This window comes from Emys orbicularis, chromosome 19 (genome assembly GCF_028017835.1).
Source record: "Emys orbicularis isolate rEmyOrb1 chromosome 19, rEmyOrb1.hap1, whole genome shotgun sequence".
Taxonomy (NCBI): Eukaryota; Metazoa; Chordata; order Testudines; family Emydidae; genus Emys; species Emys orbicularis.
Window position 1 is genome coordinate 24,013,975 of NC_088701.1, and position 17,718 is coordinate 24,031,692.

Below are 17,718 nucleotides of genomic sequence, written 5' to 3' on the forward strand. Positions count from 1 at the left end.
ATGCATATTTATACAGGGCCTCAGATGACAACCCGCACCCGTTCCAAGGAAATAAAGTACAAACTGTTTGAAAAATACAGGGCAGCTTAATTTTTAGAGGGAGATGGTCTGTCTTTTGCTCTTTAAACAACGCCGTGAAGAAACCCCACTGCCACAGTCCATCCCAAGCAACCAGGCTCACTAAACCTGTCACACCCAGCCCCACACACACTGCTGCTCTGGGGCTTCAGCAACACGGAGAGCACCACTAGCAGGTTCACAAATCATTGAACGGGGCACTGTCCTATTCCTAAACACTACAGAAGAGGTTCCTACTTGCGGTACAAACTCCTACATTTGCATCCAAACCAGGCTTTTACAAAGCTGCCCTTAGGAGAAGGAGGGAATCAAGTTTCTTTCTACCCGGGGCCGGATCGTGCAGGCCTCACTCAAACAAGAGTCCTACTGAAACCAGCAGGAGCTTTGCCTGGGGTGAGGCCTTTGCTGAGTCCATTCTCTCCCCCCAGCACAGGGCAGGTCCCGAGGCGCTGTGCGTCTGAGCCGGGACAGTCCTGGTAGCATGTCAAATATTCTCCCTGGTCCTCCTCAAACTGGGTGTCATCTCTCACTGGCTCTGCTGGGCAAATAGCACCGGCAAGGGCTTATGCTATCACTGTCCTGCCGGGCTATTTATACATGGTGCCCGAATGGGCTATTCCTAGCGCTGAGCTCTGGGCTGCCCGTCAGTGAGGTCATTCCGATGGGAACCCTCCCGTCCCGTCGGGAAGCTCTGTCTTAGGGTGTGATCCGGGGAAGGGACGTCGTGGACGGGTGGGGGCCCCAGACTCGCCCTTCCTCCCCTGCTGCTGCGTCATTACATCGGAGTTACTTCTTACTTTTATTTTTTACACTGAGGAGGAAGGTTGAGCCTGTGGATAAACCGTGGCCCGGTCCTACCCCCAGTTCTGGGAGTGGGGTCCACTGGTTAGCACAGGGAGAACTGGAGCCAGGAGACCCACATTCTCTTTCTGCCTCGACCAGGGACTTGTAGGACCTATGGCAAATCGTTTTGCTGCTCTGTGTGCCTCAGTTTCCCCACGGGACAGTATGGTATTTCTCAAGAGCGTTAAGATCATTCAGTGGAAGGAGCCAGTTTTAAAGGGCAGTTGCTTGCAGGGTTCGGTTCTTATAGCACAAGCATCTCCTGCAAGCTGCCGAGGGCGCTGTTGCAGAGAGGAAGAACTTGGCTGGAGTATATATATGAGCGAGCTTTGGACACAGCTCCCTAGGGGTCAGAGAGCAGCCTGGGGTCCCTGTAGGATCGGGGAGTAGCCTGGGGCCCCGTGGGGGCAGTGTAGCCAGCTGTCCTTTCCAATGCGGCACAGTCCACGCCAGGCGTTAGGGGACCCCTGAGTCTGATGCTCTGTCGCCCCTTGGATTATTTACACTAGTGCGGAGTGGGTGTGAGTTGCTGCCACTTTGCACGGGCCCAGCTAGCGGCGCCAGGCGCAGGGCAATGGCAAAGCGAGCCGGGGACCTAGAGAGAGCCACAGGGTCTGGCCGTGGCCAGCAGCAGACTCAGCACAGGGCCCTCTTTACATTCACTGCGGCTGAGCCATCTCCTCCGCCCGCAGCAGGGACGCTGACAATGACCAGGCGTCCTGCTCCGCCAGCCCCTGACAGGCGCGGGAGCTCAAAGCCAATGAGATCAGCACCGGCGGTTAGACGCTGGCGGGGATGGGGGGTCCAATGGGGAGGCCAGGCGTGCGCTCATCTCCTAGCTGGGACGACCATGCAGCCCTATGGCCTGGTTCCCCCTGCACCTCACCCAGCCATTTACAGGCATTCAGAGGGGGCTGGTGTTATGCCCAGGCCTGGGGCGGCGCAGGGGCAGGGCTGGGCGTTGGAAGCTGACAGGCTGTTGGATTTTTTCATCCGGCCTGCCAGGCGGGCCTGGCCCGCGCGCTGCTGAGCACCCCTGGAAGAATGCTGGCTGTATAAATAGCCCTGGAGTGAGGAGAGCCCGGGTTTGACAAGTGCCAGGGGATGGATTTCACTGGGGTGCTGCCAAGGCAGAAGGAATTCGGGGGCCGTTGCTGCAGGGAGCGCTGCCCCGGCTGGGAAGGGGACAGGCCCTGCGCTGGGCGGGAGGAGAGTCCGGGACAGGCCCCCCAGCACGGAGCTGCCAGCGAGCGGGCCGAGGTGGCGGCTGCTCGCCCCAAGGGAGGGCTTTGCTGGTGGCTCACTGAAGGCAGAGGTCTGGACTCAGTCGCCCCCATCACCACCATAGCAGCTTTCGTGCATTTACCCACCCGTCTCCCTTGGGCAATTTTCCAGCCTGCCCTATTTGCTATTTTTGCACGACCCTCCCTGTCACGATAAAACTAGTGAGCGGTTTTACAGACCCACCTCGCACGCCCCCGTCACAAGTGGGTAGCTGATTACTCCCTGTGAAGTGGATCAGTATTAGCCCCGTTTTAGAGATGGGGATACCGAGGCACATGGCGACTTTAAAAGAGTCGGCTAAGGTCACAGAATGAGAGAAGTTGTCAGCGCTGGGCCTAGAACGCAGCTCCCCTGACGCCAGCTCCCTGGGCATAACCCAATACCCACATCCCAAGCGTCCTGCTCGTGTTACTGGTTGGTACAATGGGCCCTGATCCTTGTCTAGCACCATCCGGTGTTAGCGCTGCCGGGGCGGCCACCACTGGGGGGCGACAGTCACACACGCTGGAGAAGGTCTGGCAGCTTTTTCACTTGTGGGCAAAAGCCCTGGAGGTCTCAGTTCACTTCCCATCTCTCCCACAGACTCCCTGTGTGCCGTGGGTTTGTGAAATGGGGCTGAGTCCTTTTCTCCAGCCCTCTGGCGCCCGAGCTCTGCGTGGCCTAGCGGCTCTCAGCATGGTCTGGGCAGCACCTTGCACAGCGGGGCTCTGTCCGGGTACATCGTTACCTGTGCACGGTGCAGCCCTGCTCCCAGGAGACACAATACAGACACCGAGCAGCAGAGCACAGGCCCCGGTGTCATTCCCCTGCTCCTGGGGCTTTAAGGAGGCAGAAGGAAAACGTCTCATGCTGTATCGAGACGTTTGGCAGGTTGCAGCTGGGCTGGATAAGAGCGGCTCATATTTGCTTCTGAAAGTATTTTCCAAAGGTACCAACCCGGGCTACAGCTGTCCTGGCCTCACGCATGCCTGCCCTAGCCTGGAGCCCTGGTGCCCGGGGAAGCAGCGCGGTGATTGATGATAGTGTCAGGAGCACGGACCAAAATACCGAACTGCTGATTACCTCATTTTAACATGACCTGCCTCTGTTAGGACACTTGAAACGCAGCCAGTCCCTGGCTACCACCGACCCTGGGCTGCAAGCCAAGGCCCCAGCCCTGCCTCGGTGGCCATGGGCTGCCCTCGGGGGCACAGGGTGAGTCACAAGCCATGACTGACTGGGGACAGCCCATGGTGACTAGCCTGGTGCAATGCAGAGAGCGGAAGGAGAACGCACAATGCTAGTGAGCACAGGTGTGCAGACGCATACACGGAGAGCTGATATTTCACACCGCGGGCAGATCACGTGAGGGGAACAAGGGCCGATTTCCCAGACTCCCTCCCCTACAAATCGAATCCTGGAGAAACAGAGGGGCGAGGGAGTGCTGAGACAGACAGACAGACACAGGGTCTGTGTGGGGAGTTGTGGACAGACAGACAGACACAGACACAGAGTATGTGTGGGGACAGATAGACACAGGGTATGTGTGGGGAGTCGGGGACAGACAGACAGATACGGGGTCTGTGTGGGGAGTCGGGGACAGACAGACAGACAGACACAGACACAGAGTATGTGTGGGGACAGATAGACACAGGGTATGTGTGGGGAGTCGGGGACAGACAGACAGATACGGGGTCTGTGTGGGGAGTCGGGGACAGACAGACAGACAGACACAGGGTCTGTGTGAGGAGTCGAGGACAGACAGACAGACAGACAGACACAGGGTCTGTGTGGGGAGTTGGGGACAGACAGACAGACAGACAAAGGGTATGTGTGGGGACCAATAGACACAGGGTCTGTGTGGGGAGTCGAGGACAGACAGACAGACAGACAGCCACAGGGTCTGTGTGGGGAGTTGGGGACAGACAGACAGACAAAGGGTATGTGTGGGGACCAATAGACACAGGGTCTGTGTGGGGAGTCGAGGACAGACAGACAGACAGACAGACAGCCACAGGGTATGTGTGGGGAGTCGAGGACAGACAGACAGACACAGGGTATGTGTGGGGAGTTGGGGACAGACAGACAGACACAGGGTCTGTGTGGGGAGTCGAGGACAGACAGACAAACAGACACAGGGTCTGTGTGGGGACCGATAGACACAGGGTCGGTGTGGGGAGTCGGGGACAGACAGACAGACAGACACAGGGTCTGTGTGGGAAGTTGGGGACAGACAGACAGACAGACACAGGGTCTGTGTGGGGAGTCGGGGACAGACAGACAGACAGACACAGGGTCTGTGTGGGGAGTCGAGGACAGACAGACAGACACAGGGTCTGTGTGGGGACCGATAGACACAGGGTCGGTGTGGGGAGTCGGGGACAGACAGACAGACAGACACAGGGTCTGTGTGGGAAGTCGGGGACAGACAGACAGACACAGGGTCTGTGTGGGGAGTTGGGGACAGACAGACAGACACAGGGTATGTGTGGGGAGTTGGGGACAGACAGACAGACAGACACAGGGTATGTGTGGGGAGTCGAGGACAGATTGACAGACAGACACAGGGTCTGTGTGGGAAGTTGGGGACAGACAGACAGACAGACACAGGGTATGTGTGGGGAGTTGGGGACAGACAGACAGACAGACACAGGGTATGTGTGGGGAGTTGGGGACAGACAGACAGACAGACAGACACAGGGTATGTGTGGGGAGTCGGGGACAGACAGACAGACAGACACAGGGTATGTGTGGGGAGTCGAGGACAGATTGACAGACAGACACAGGGTCTGTGTGGGAAGTTGGGGACAGACAGACAGACAGACACAGGGTATGTGTGGGGAGTTGGGGACAGACAGAGACACAGGGTATGTGTGGGGAGTTGGGGACAGACAGACAGACAGACAGACACAGGGTATGTGTGGGGAGTTGGGGACAGACAGACAGACAGACACAGGGTCTGTGTGGGGAGTTGGGGACAGACAGACAGACAGACACAGGGTCTGTGTGGGGAGTTGGGGACAGACAGACAGACAGACACAGGGTCTGTGTGGGAAGTTGGGGACAGACAGACAGACAGACACAGGGTATGTGTGGGGAGTTGGAGACAGACAGAGACACAGGGTATGTGTGGGGAGTTGGGGACAGACAGACAGACAGACACAGGGTATGTGTGGGGAGTTGGGGACAGACAGACAGACAGACACAGGGTCTGTGTGGGGAGTTGGGGACAGACAGACAGACAGACACAGGGTATGTGTGGGGAGTTGGGGACAGACAGAGACACAGGGTATGTGTGGGGAGTTGGGGACAGACAGAGACACAGGGTATGTGTGGGGAGTTGGGGACAGACAGACAGACAGACAGACACAGGGTATGTGTGGGGAGTTGGGGACAGACAGACAGACAGACACAGGGTATGTGTGGGGAGTTGGGGACAGACAGACAGACAGACACAGGGTCTGTGTGGGGAGTTGGGGACAGAGACAGACAGACAGACACAGGGTCTGTGTGGGGAGTTGGGGACAGAGACAGACAGACAGACACAGGGTATGTGTGGGGAGTTGGGGACAGACAGACAGACAGACAGACACAGGGTCTGTGTGGGGAGTTGGGGACAGACAGACAGACACAGGGTCTGTGTGGGGAGTTGGGGACAGACAGACAGACAGACAGACACAGGGTCTGTGTGGGGAGTTGGGGACAGAGACAGACAGACAGACACAGGGTCTGTGTGGGGAGTTGGGGACAGACAGACAGACAGACAGACACAGGGTCTGTGTGGGGAGTTGGGGACAGACAGACAGACAGACACAGGGTCTGTGTGGGGAGTTGGGGACAGACAGACAGACAGACAGACACAGGGTCTGTGTGGGAAGTTGGGGACAGACAGACAGACAGACACAGGGTCTGTGTGGGAAGTTGAGGACAGACAGACAGACAGACAGACACAGGGTCTGTGTGGGAAGTTGAGGACAGACAGACAGACAGACACAGGGTCTGTGTGGGAAGTTGGGGACAGACAGACAGACAGACACAGGGTCTGTGTGGGGAGTTGGGGACAGACAGACAGACAGACAGACACAGGGTCTGTGTGGGGAGTTGGGGACAGACAGACAGACAGACACAGGGTATGTGTGGGGAGTCGAGGACAGATTGACAGACAGACACAGGGTATGTGTGGGGAGTTGGGGACAGACAGACACAGGGTATGTGTGGGGAGTTGGGGACAGACAGACAGACAGACACAGGGTCTGTGTGGGGAGTTGGGGACAGAGACAGACAGACAGACACAGGGTATGTGTGGGGAGTTGGGGACAGAGACAGACAGACAGACACAGGGTCTGTGTGGGGAGTTGGGGACAGAGACAGACAGACAGACACAGGGTCTGTGTGGGGAGTTGGGGACAGAGACAGACAGACAGACACAGGGTATGTGTGGGGAGTTGGGGACAGACAGACAGACAGACAGACACAGGGTATGTGTGGGGAGTTGGGGACAGACAGACAGACAGACACAGGGTCTGTGTGGGGAGTTGGGGACAGAGACAGACAGACAGACACAGGGTCTGTGTGGGGAGTTGGGGACAGAGACAGACAGACAGACACAGGGTATGTGTGGGGAGTTGGGGACAGACAGACAGACAGACAGACACAGGGTCTGTGTGGGGAGTTGGGGACAGACAGACAGACACAGGGTATGTGTGGGGAGTTGGGGACAGAGACAGACAGACAGACACAGGGTATGTGTGGGGAGTTGGGGACAGAGACAGACAGACAGACACAGGGTATGTGTGGGGAGTTGGGGACAGACAGACAGACAGACACAGGGTCTGTGTGGGGAGTCGGGGACAGACAGACAGACAGACACAGGGTATGTGTGGGGAGTCGGGGACAGACAGACAGACAGACACAGGGTATGTGTGGGGAGTTGAGGACAGACAGACAGACAGACAGACACAGGGTCTGTGTGGGAAGTTGAGGACAGACAGACAGACAGACACAGGGTCTGTGTGGGAAGTTGGGGACAGACAGACAGACAGACACAGGGTCTGTGTGGGGAGTTGGGGACAGACAGACAGACAGACAGACACAGGGTATGTGTGGGGAGTTGGGGACAGAGACAGACAGACAGACACAGGGTATGTGTGGGGAGTTGGGGACAGACAGACAGACAGACACAGGGTCTGTGTGGGGAGTCGGGGACAGACAGACAGACAGACACAGGGTATGTGTGGGGAGTCGGGGACAGACAGACAGACAGACACAGGGTATGTGTGGGGAGTTGGGGACAGACAGACAGACACAGGGTCTGTGTGGGGAGTTGGGGACAGACAGACAGACAGACAGACACAGGGTCTGTGTGGGGAGTTGGGGACAGACAGACAGACAGACAGACACAGGGTCTGTGTGGGGACAGACATGATTTTAGGTACAGGCAGAAAACATTCCCCTGCACCTCCTATTTTGCACTGGCCTAAGAAGGCAGGTCTTGGCCCGCACGACCCTGCAGCCGCCCTTCACAGCCGGCTGGTCTGTTCTATTTCAAACCTGGACCTGGCTCTCCTTGAGCATGGCCCAGCCGGGCCAGGGCCTGCAGCGTCCCGCCAGCATGGGGCTATTTTTACTGCAGGGTGAGGTCAGCAAGGTTCAGGCTCTGTCATTCCCCAGGGGCCACCCGAGACCCAGCCCCAGAGAGTTCCTGCAGGGCCGCCAGGTACCCCTCAGCGACCCGAGCAGCACGACAAGGTCAGGGCTGAGCCCCAGAACCCCTTTCAGTACAAATCGAGCCCTGGATAGGGTGGACTGTCTCCCTGCTCTAGGTCACTGCAAGGGCTGCTAGGCAAGTGAGCAATTCACGACTGTAGGACCTCCAGAAAGGTGAAGGGAGGGGGGTTGATTGGATGTAGCGCCCACTTCGGAGGTAACAGTGCAATGAACTGGCAACCACTGTCTGGATGGAGTCAGGCTACCCTGATGTGTGTCATAAGGCCTATACTGCTACCAGCACATAGGGATTCTCCTTCAGCTTGAGGCCTGTGCATTTTTGGTGCAAGAGGATCCAAGCAGCTCCTGATTTACATGAGATTGAGCAAATCTCCATGCATAGCCCTGTAATGCCAGCCTTTCTGGCTCAGGGTGGGAGCAGGTCTTTTTTCCAGAACAGCATGTATGGAAAAAGGACACTCGTCTGCCTCTTATGCCCAGGAGCAGCAGGCTCCCTGACTCCTCTCCCTCGCTCTGCCCTGCAGCTGCTTTATTTGTTAAAGTCGCGGTTTACAAATTAATTTATAGCCAGGTCAAGGCTAAATATATCGTCAGCCGCAATCATGGCATTGCTGAGTAGCCCCGCGTGGAACGCGCTGGCTCGGGGGCAGTGCCAGCCCCGGCCTGGTGCATGGCTGGTGGAGGGTAATTGAGTTAACGCTGCTCTGGCCTGTGGTTATTTAGCGCTTGTCCCTGAAGCAGGCAAAGGAGGCCGGGCGTGAGCTCGCTGGAATGTCACCGCTTCCCACGCGCCGTCTCCTGAGCGCCCCCTACGCTTCACTGGCGGCTCTGGCATCCACTTAGCTGCTGTCCTCAAACCCCGTCGTGTCTCGGGGCGAGACACGCGTGTGCCCAGCACACCCCAGCCAGCTGCGGGACTCCAGAGAGGTCCCACTGCCTGATGGACAGTATCACAGCTGTACCGGCCTTTGGCTGCTTGTGTCCTCGGTGGGCAGCGCACCTCGAGTCACCATTGGCTGTCCCTCGCACAGGTCACAGCCCCGTACCTGGCAGCGCTCCCTTCCGGCTTTGGCAGCATGTCACACCCTTTGCCCCGGTGCAGGGCCATGGCAGAGCCGCCCCCAGCAATCGTCATGCAGCCCTAATTAGTGAGCGACCAGCAGCTCACCAAGGAAAGTGAGCAAGTGCAAATGAGGTTGGAAGAGGCAGATCTGTGCCGCTCAGAGCATTTCAAGATGGCTGCAGAAATCCAAGCACTGCAGCTGTCGCACACCTTGTGATGTAGGGAGGCTGGGACAGGATTTAGTGCCAGTGGATTTAGCTCCACACATATCCCTAGGGAGGAAGCAATTGTTAGTTACCAGGGAGCCCCTGGGAATCGGGAGCCCCTGGGAAGGATCCCGAGGAAACAGCATCCCTGGTGATCCAGAGTGGGGCTTTGAACCTCCCTGCACAAGGCAAAGCCCTCGTTAGTGGACAGCAGTGGGCTGCAGGGGCCGGTGCACCGTATAAAGGAGCGTGTGTGAAATACTAATTTATTTAGTCTCCTAATCAGGACACCTGGGTTCTTGCCTCAGTTGGCAGCCATGCCCAGGCCCTTCACTTCTGTGCCTCACCTTGTCTCTCAGTAGGAAAGGGTTAATAACTGACCCCCCCCCCCAGGGGGAGCATGTGAAGGGTTAGTTAAGGTGCTTGTGAACTGCTTTGAGATCCGTTGATGAAATGCCCTAGAGACATCTCCGTTGGGGGCAGGAGGCTTCCCACGGCTCTCGGTTTGCCTGGAATTAGAAAGGGAAGAGCTGAGAATCTCCTGCCTTGTCATAGCCCAAGAAGTGCCACGTTCTGGTCATGCCCCAGCCAGGCCTGGGTGCTGATAAGGGCTCAAGGCTAAGCACACAGAGGGCTCTTTGAAGCGTGCCCGGGAACGGGAGCTGCTGGTACCTGGGGCTCGCTGGAAACAGGCAGGCGGAATTTCCATGTGCTCCTTCGCCTTGAGAGCCTCGCCAGCCCGCCGGGCTTGGCTTACTACCAACGGCAACAAGCCGCGGTAACAAAGCAGCAGCTCCGTGAGCTTCAGGAAGTGGCAGCCCCAGTTCTTTGTTAGGAGAAGGGTAGCGATGGGGGCACTGCCCGGAGAACCCACCTCTGCAGAGGCATGACAGACGAAGGGTGTTTCCTTACCCCGGTATCAGAGGGGTAGCCGTGTTAGTCTGAATCTGTAAAAAGCAACAGAGGGTCCCTGTGGCACCTTTAAGACTAACAGAAGTATTGGGAGCATAAGCTTTCGTGGGTCTGACGAAGTGGGCATTCACCCACGAAAGCTTGTGCTCCAATACTTCTGTTAGTCTTAAAGGTGCCACAGGACCCTCTGCTCCTTACCCCAGGCGTGGCAGCTGGGCAAGGAGGGGAAATCTTAACTCCACTGAAGACACTAGTGAGATTCCCTTGGCAGCCGGAGGGCCAGGGCTGCCCCCCAGGTTTTCTACACTCGGCAGCTGCAACAGGGTTGATCTGTGGAAGAGCCTGGCCCGCCTGGCCTCCATTGCGGGGGGCCGCACCCAGGTGACTTGCCCAAGGAGCTGGTGATAGAACCAGGACTTGTTCCTCTGGCGGGTGCGTGTCTTTCTCTGCGGGGGAGTCTGGATCTTGGCACGCACGGGGTGTGTAAGTCACCACAGCGGCTGGGAGAGACGGGAGGATTCCAGTTTGGTGGCATTTTTACACCCACTCCGTTTGGGTGCAATGCCAGCTCCAAGCGCCCGGCAGCAGAGAATCCAGCCTGTAACAGGGTCACTTACCCAGCCTGGCATCATGGTATCCGTGCCTCAGTTCCCCCTCGGAGGTCAGCCGTCTCCCTCAGGCTAGCAGGGCAGTTTGAGGCTTTGGTCCTCCGGTCCGCCCACCCCAGGGAACCTTCGCAGGCAGCCAGGGTCTGCTCCTGCCTCTCTGGGCCGCTTCCTACCTCATCTAGCCCCAGAGCCTGGCTGCCAGCATCCTCCCTGCAGCTCCTTTCTGCTGCAAACTTCCTGGCTTTACAATCACCCCCTGCCCCTGCCGGGCTCCATCATGCCTGGCTTTTCTCTCCCCGTGCTGCCAGGTAACTGGCCTCTCAGGCCCAGGTTAACCCTTTCAGGCCTGCGTGGGGGACAGGTCCCTGGCCCTCCCCATGGCTACACATTTCCTTCCCTCACCAGCGCTTGGTCTTGCCACACAGGCCCTCCCCTCGACTCCCCAGCTCCAGCCCTGGGCCCCTGACCCATGGGCACCCCAGCCTCTCTCTGTCATGATCCCCAGGGCCGTTCCCTGCTATTGCCTGGCCCCCTGCCTGCATCTTCACTCTGCATCCAGCTGTTTTGGGCAGCGCTTGTAGCACCGAGACCACGCAGAGAGAGGTTAATGAGTCTGCTACAGCCTTAGCTAACGGCCATGAGGCTTTTCGCTCGTGCCGTAGAGGCTCATGCATTTAGCTTCAGAGATGCCAGGTTCAATGCCGCCCACCGCCAACATGTGCATATATCTATATGCATGGCACAGTGTGTGCAGAAGGGCACGGAGATTTAGTTACACCAGGTGTCATGTATGTTTCGCCGCAGGTGTAGAGCTCTCTTTACAGACACGTATGCACCGAATGTGCGTGTGCAATATGTGTAGAGTAGTCATGCACTCCTATGTTTGCATGTGTGTATTTCCATGCAGCTGCATGTCCTGTGGGCAGGGCTGCATGGGCCAGCGAGCTGTGCGTGTAGAAAATAGACGGCACAGGCTGTTCTTCACTGTTATTCTATCCCTCCCCTTCCAGTCCCGTCTGTTCATCTTTGTTCCCAGCCCGTCTCTGGTTATTAGGAGCCAAGATTCTCCCCTCCCCACGGCACTGCACGAAACCCAAGTGCTCAGCAGTCTGAGAGCTGCATTCATGTCAAAATAGCTCTCCGAGCCGGGAGCCCAAAGGCCGAGGAAGCTGGGCCTGCCTTTGGGGCAAGGAGCTGGGCGATGCCCCGGCCCCTCCTGGGCGCGCCGGGCTGGAGGCGACCGACTAGAGAATAATAGCCTTTGCTGCAGAAGCCAGCACACTCCCTGCTGACCTGGGCCGGGTCGCGTGCAGCAGCCAGCGAGAACCAGCCCAGGGGAGGTTTCTGCATTGGGCCCCAATGACTCATGCTCCCGGGATGGCACCGGAGGCTGGTGATTCGTTGCTCCCGCAGCCTTTCCGCGCACATGGCCCAGTACGAGCACCACGCCCTAGCCCCACCTCGCTAGCACCGCACGGCCGGCCAGGGTAAGCAAGAGCAGATTCAGGCCCACAGGCCAGGCCAGGGCCCTGCACCGGGGGAAGGCACCATCTCCCCCGGGCAGAGAACATACCCAACGGACCAAGGGCCAGAGCAGCGACGGGGTCAACACGGAAGGGCCGGGCAGAAGCAGTGCACGGCCCAGGGGAGGCTGGTCAGAGTCCAGAGGACCACGTGCAAAGAGGCACAAGGCAGGATGGGGAACGGGGCCACTGAGGACAGAGGATGGATGCAGGGCAGGACGCGGGGAACGCAGGAGTGAAGGGAGGCGTCCGGGATGCGATTCCCAGAGACCCACCCCCAGCAGCGACTGAGACGCAGCCACCCAGCTCGAATCTTGCCAAGAAGCCGATGCTGCTGTGTAACGTAGGGCCAGACCCCAGCCGGAGCTCCACTGGAGTCAATGGGGCCGGACCCCCAGCTGGCGTCAATCAGCCAGAGCTCCACTGGAGTCAATGGGGCCGGACCCCCAGCTGGCGTCAATCAGCCGGAGCTCCACTGGAGTCAAGGGGGCCGGACCCCCAGCGGGTGCAAATCAGCCCTGCTGCAATGGCTACCCCATCTACACTAGCTGAGCACGTGGCCCATTGCGTGCCCGAGGGGTCTGGTGCCAGCTGCCCTGCAGGCTGCGTCCGTCAGTCAGAGCTGTCCCTGTGTCAGGGGCTCCCTTCCCGCAGGGACTGTAGCCTAGGGTTCTGCTTCTGCTTTCCCTGGGCTCGACCCCGGCTCGGACACCGAGCGAGGTGGCGAGTCCACAGGGACTAACGGTGGCATCCGTAGAAAGCAGGGAAAAGGCATGTCCTTGGGCAAGGCAGGTCTCCTCCCTTCTCTCTGGGCCTCTGTTCAAACTCAGGTCAGAGACTCCCTGCTGCAGCCAGAGGGCTGACGAGGAAGGGTGTGGAAATGATCAGGGCCTTGCTGCTGTGAAGGCACCTGCAGAGTTTATTTGTCACGGCAGCGCCTTGGCGGCCCCAGCCAGGGCCCTGTTGGGTTGGGGGCTGTTCAGCCAAGTAGCCAGGCCCCGCCCCGCGGCGCTCACAGTCCAGGCGTCAGACATGTTGCCGGAGGAGGAGGAGGAGGAGATGCTGCGACAGGATTGCCTCGGGACCTGGTGCTCTGTGCCTCAGTTTCCCTCTTTGGGGTGTTTGACCTCCACTCTTGCCAGGCGCTCTGCCAGCATCAGAGAGCCCCACCCTCCCTTTCGGAGCGAGCAAGACATCGGTAAACCCAGCTCTCGTCCAGCAACCTCCCGCTGGGGCCCCAGGCTCGGGCACCCTGCGGCCCCTTGCGCCCGGGGCTGCCCACCTTCCTTAGAGCCCGGGCCAGGGACCCTGGAGCAAGCACAGCAGGGTTCCCTGCACCACTCCCGCCCATCTTGCAGCCTTTCCCCAGGCCCCTCCCTGGGCCTACGGCAGGAGAGCAGCCCCCCCACGTGTCCTTCTGACCCCAAGCTCCTGCTCTAAGCAGCCTCCTTCTCTCTGCCTCAAACCCCACCTGCTCCCAGGGCACGGGTGGCCGAGCCCACGGCGCTTCATGGCCCAGCTGCCTTGCCGGAGGGCGGGGAGCTCGCCTCACCTGACAGCCACCTCAGCACGTGGCCCAGGGACAGTCAGAGCAGGAGGGAGCCCAGCAGGCCATGGAGCTAAGGCCGCGACCCCGTTTGCCATCAGGCAGAGGACAGGGTCATGGTCCTCCTGCCCCGTGCGGGGGCACAGAGAGGCGCTGGGGCGCGCGGCATGGAGCAGAACGCCCAGCTGGCGGGAGCGGGTGATGGAACAAGGCGCCGGCCCAGGAGGGGCCACAGCCCAGATGCAGTGGGAACTTTGACAGGCCGCAAAGCACCAGCAAGGGGGCTCTTGTGTTCCCGGTGAACAAGGTTTTCCGAAACCCACGCAGTCAAGAACGCCCGGCATTCAGTGCTGGAAAACGCACACTGGGATTCCACCGCGGCGGCTACGTCACATCCCCTTTGACTATTGTCGTTTGGGAAATTAACGATCAATACAAAACAGACCCGCCATTGTCTCCCGGCTGGTGAGAGGCCGGCTGTTTATTCCAGCCCATCTCAATGCTCCTGTTGTTTGGTGCGGGCCTTTGGTAGATTCATTAACATTTGTTCTATGGGCCAGTTATTCCCCTTGCAACATAGAGGGGTGGATGTGGGGCGGGGGGGGCAGACGGCTTTTGTACATCGCTGGGTGTTCTTACAACTCATGCAAGGGCAGCAAGATGGAGGCCACTGGGAAATGGAGCCGGGAAGCGTCCATCCAACATGCGCTTCTTCTGCTTGGCGCACGCCGGAGGCCGGACCTGACTGCAGTCAGACACAGCCCGTTCCGTGGGCCTGGGTGGAACTCCCCTCGGTGCTCCCCAGAAACATCTGCACAACTCACTCCTCCTCCTTCAGCCTCTCCTCACAACTGTCCTCGGCCCGGCAGCCAGAAAAAACTTGCCAATGGTTAGGGGCCACCAGCCAGCTGGGGATCCCGAGGCGGCAGGCTAGTGTGCCGGCCAATTTGTCTCCTTCTTTCCGTGGACATCCCCATCTGTCTCGTGGCCTGAGTGGAGATTGGAAGTGGGGGGCTTTTTGGTCTGGGTTTGTACAGCGCCTTGCACAATGGGGCCCTGGCCCAAGCCTGAGCCTCCCAGCTGCTATGATAACACACGTAACGAGCAATAATTGACACACCACTTCAGTGCTACGCCAGCCAACATCTCGGTCCTTTGCACAGGGGTGATGGGAACGCGCTCTTCGCTCATGGCCACCGCTCCCCTCCCCTGAGTGCGCTAACCAGGCCTAGAGAGAGAGCCCCACACACACCCCTCTCCCACCCCACCTGCTGTAGACACCTCCTGTGCACGGCCCAGGGGGCCTGCTGCTAGGCAGTGTGGCTGGCGGAGGGCCCTCAGGCCCATCCAGGAAGCGAGCAATCAGGGTCATTCCCACCTCCAGGAGGAGATGGTCCTGTCTGGAGCAGAGAGCAGTCCCCAAAGCCCCAGCCCCTACGAATACCGGTCCCAGTGGCTCCCCGGGATGCTCCACTTTAGCCAGTCAGGATGCCAAGACTGTCCCCACGGGATCGATCTCAGCCGCCAGTGACAAAGAAACACAGCGGGGAGGAGGGGGACATTAAGGATAAAAATCCCAGATGGAGAAAGATTCCACAGACTTGGAAAGGAGCCACGCACCCTACGGCAGATCCCGACGCAGCTGTCTCCCAGGGCGTGCCTGGCTCCGAGACGCTAAAGATCACACTAATTAATTCCCTGGCATCTCTCGATGCCCACCATCCTCTGCTCCAGGTTAGAGGCCAGCATTGCCAACTCTGGCCTTTCATTGTGCGCCTGGCAATATTGCCAGTTTTCCTTCAGCCCCCACCTCCTGGAGTCAGGCGATTATGTGAGCATCTCAGCTTCCATTCCTAAAGAGAGAACGTTTCTAGCTCGCGTGGTTGCAAAAAAAAAAAAAAAAAAAAAAACTTGAAAATGTGATTCCTGGGGCTCAAAACCCAGCAGGGAAATGACCAGCCCCCAAATGAATTAATTTGTTAGTTTTGAAGGGTTATGATTTCGGAACATGGGTTCACGCTGCTGAGAGGCGTTTCCCTCATTGGTGTTTCCAGCAAGGCAGTGCGGCCGCTGCTGAGTGGTTCGAGCAGTGCTCTGGGAGCCAGGACTCCTGGTTTTGCTGCATAACCTTAGGGAAGTTACGTCATCTCTGCGTCCCTGACTGACTGCTGTAAAAATCAGCGTAACCGCAATGAGTCTGAAAGAGTCACTCCGGATTGACGCTGGCAGGAGAGATCACTTGATCACTACCTGTTGGGTTCACTCCCTCTGGGGCACCTGGCATTGGCCACTGTCGGCAGACAGGATACTGGGCTGGATGGACCCTTGGTCTGACCCAGTACGGCCGTTCTTCTGTTCTTATTCTTCGGCACAGTCCAGCAAATGGGGCACGCGCCGGCTCTGCCATGGACTTGCTGTGTGACCATAGTGCCTTCCCCTCTTTATGTTTCCATCTCCCCAGGGGTAGAATGGTGATAATTGGCCACACCCAGGCCCCCCGTCGGTCCCAGGCCCCTCCCGTGCTAGGCACTGTACATAATATATGGAGATATACCTATCTCATAGAGCTGGAAAGGACCTTGAAAGGTCATCGAGTCCAGCCCCCTGCCTTCACTAGCAGGACCAAGTACTGATTTTGCGCCAGATCCCTAAATGGCCCCCTCAAGGATTGAACTCACAACCCTGGGTTTAGGGGGCCAATGCTCAAACCACTGAGCTATCCACTACGGTAGTGCCTAGGACGACACACTGGTGCTGGGCGCTGCACAAACACAGAACACGACCGTCCCTGTCCCAAAGGGCTTCCAACGGGCCCCTTTGCAGAATGCTCTCGGAACGGTGCGTAAAAACGCGTTACTAACAATCCCCCGGCCGGAGAAGTGCTGGGACAAATCGGTGTCAAGGGCCAGATGCTGCTCCCGAGCCGCAGGAACTCCCTTGCAGCCGGCGGAGTCACTCTGGCTTTACCCTGGTGTAGTCGAGAGCAGGATTGGGCTCGTGCTTGGAGATCTCCACGGGGAAGGTGCAAAACGCCATTGCTCCATTTTGGAATTCTTTGTGCTGGCCTGGCAGCAGGGACACTGCCCCAAGCCCCGCCTATGGGGGGACCGTTCCCCCGGGAAAGGGGGGAGCAGACGTCTGAGCACGGGTGTAAATGTCCCATGGCCATCTGGGCAGGCTGGCCCCCCGGGCATTCGCCTAGGAGTCCAGCTTCCACCCCAGTGCAGTATGGACAGATCACGCGGGACGGCGGGCGGGAATGTCACACCTCCACTTTCATCTTCGCCAAGCAGCAGCCGTTTCAGCCCCAGGCTCAGGGACGGGAGGCAGTTTGTCAGCATTTGGTCTCTCTTCACAGCTGCCCGGCGTTCACCCAGCGACCTCCATGAGTAGCTGCAGCTTCAGCCTGGGAGGCAGAGGGGGTACAACCAACCACCGCTCAGTGGGGAAATGGAGGCACAGAGACTTGACCAAGGTCACAATGAAAATCTATTGTAAAGCTAGAGCGAGAACCCAGGAGTCCTGGCTGGCTTCCAGCCGCCTACTCTAACCCATTAGACTCCACCCCCCTCCCTGAGCTGGGATAGAACCCAGGAGTCCTGGTTCCCAGCCCCCCCTGCTCTGACCCATTAGACCCCCGCGTGCTGACTCCTAGTCCCCTTGCTCTGTCACCAGCAATGCGCTTTCCCAGCTCACGGATGAGAACCCAGGTGTCCTGATTGCTTAGGAACCTGCTCTTCCCGCTCAACCACTTCTAAAGCCAACACCCTGCTCACCTTCCTCTCTGCCTGCTTCCCGTGAGCGGCTCCCTGGGCCCAGGATCAGCCCTGTGGGCCCCCCCGTCACACCCAGAGAAGGTGACACAGGGCTGCAATATGGGTCAGATGTGCTGGGGGTGGTGGCTGGTTTATTCCTCCTGCTGTCACCCCCCCCCACACACACACACACT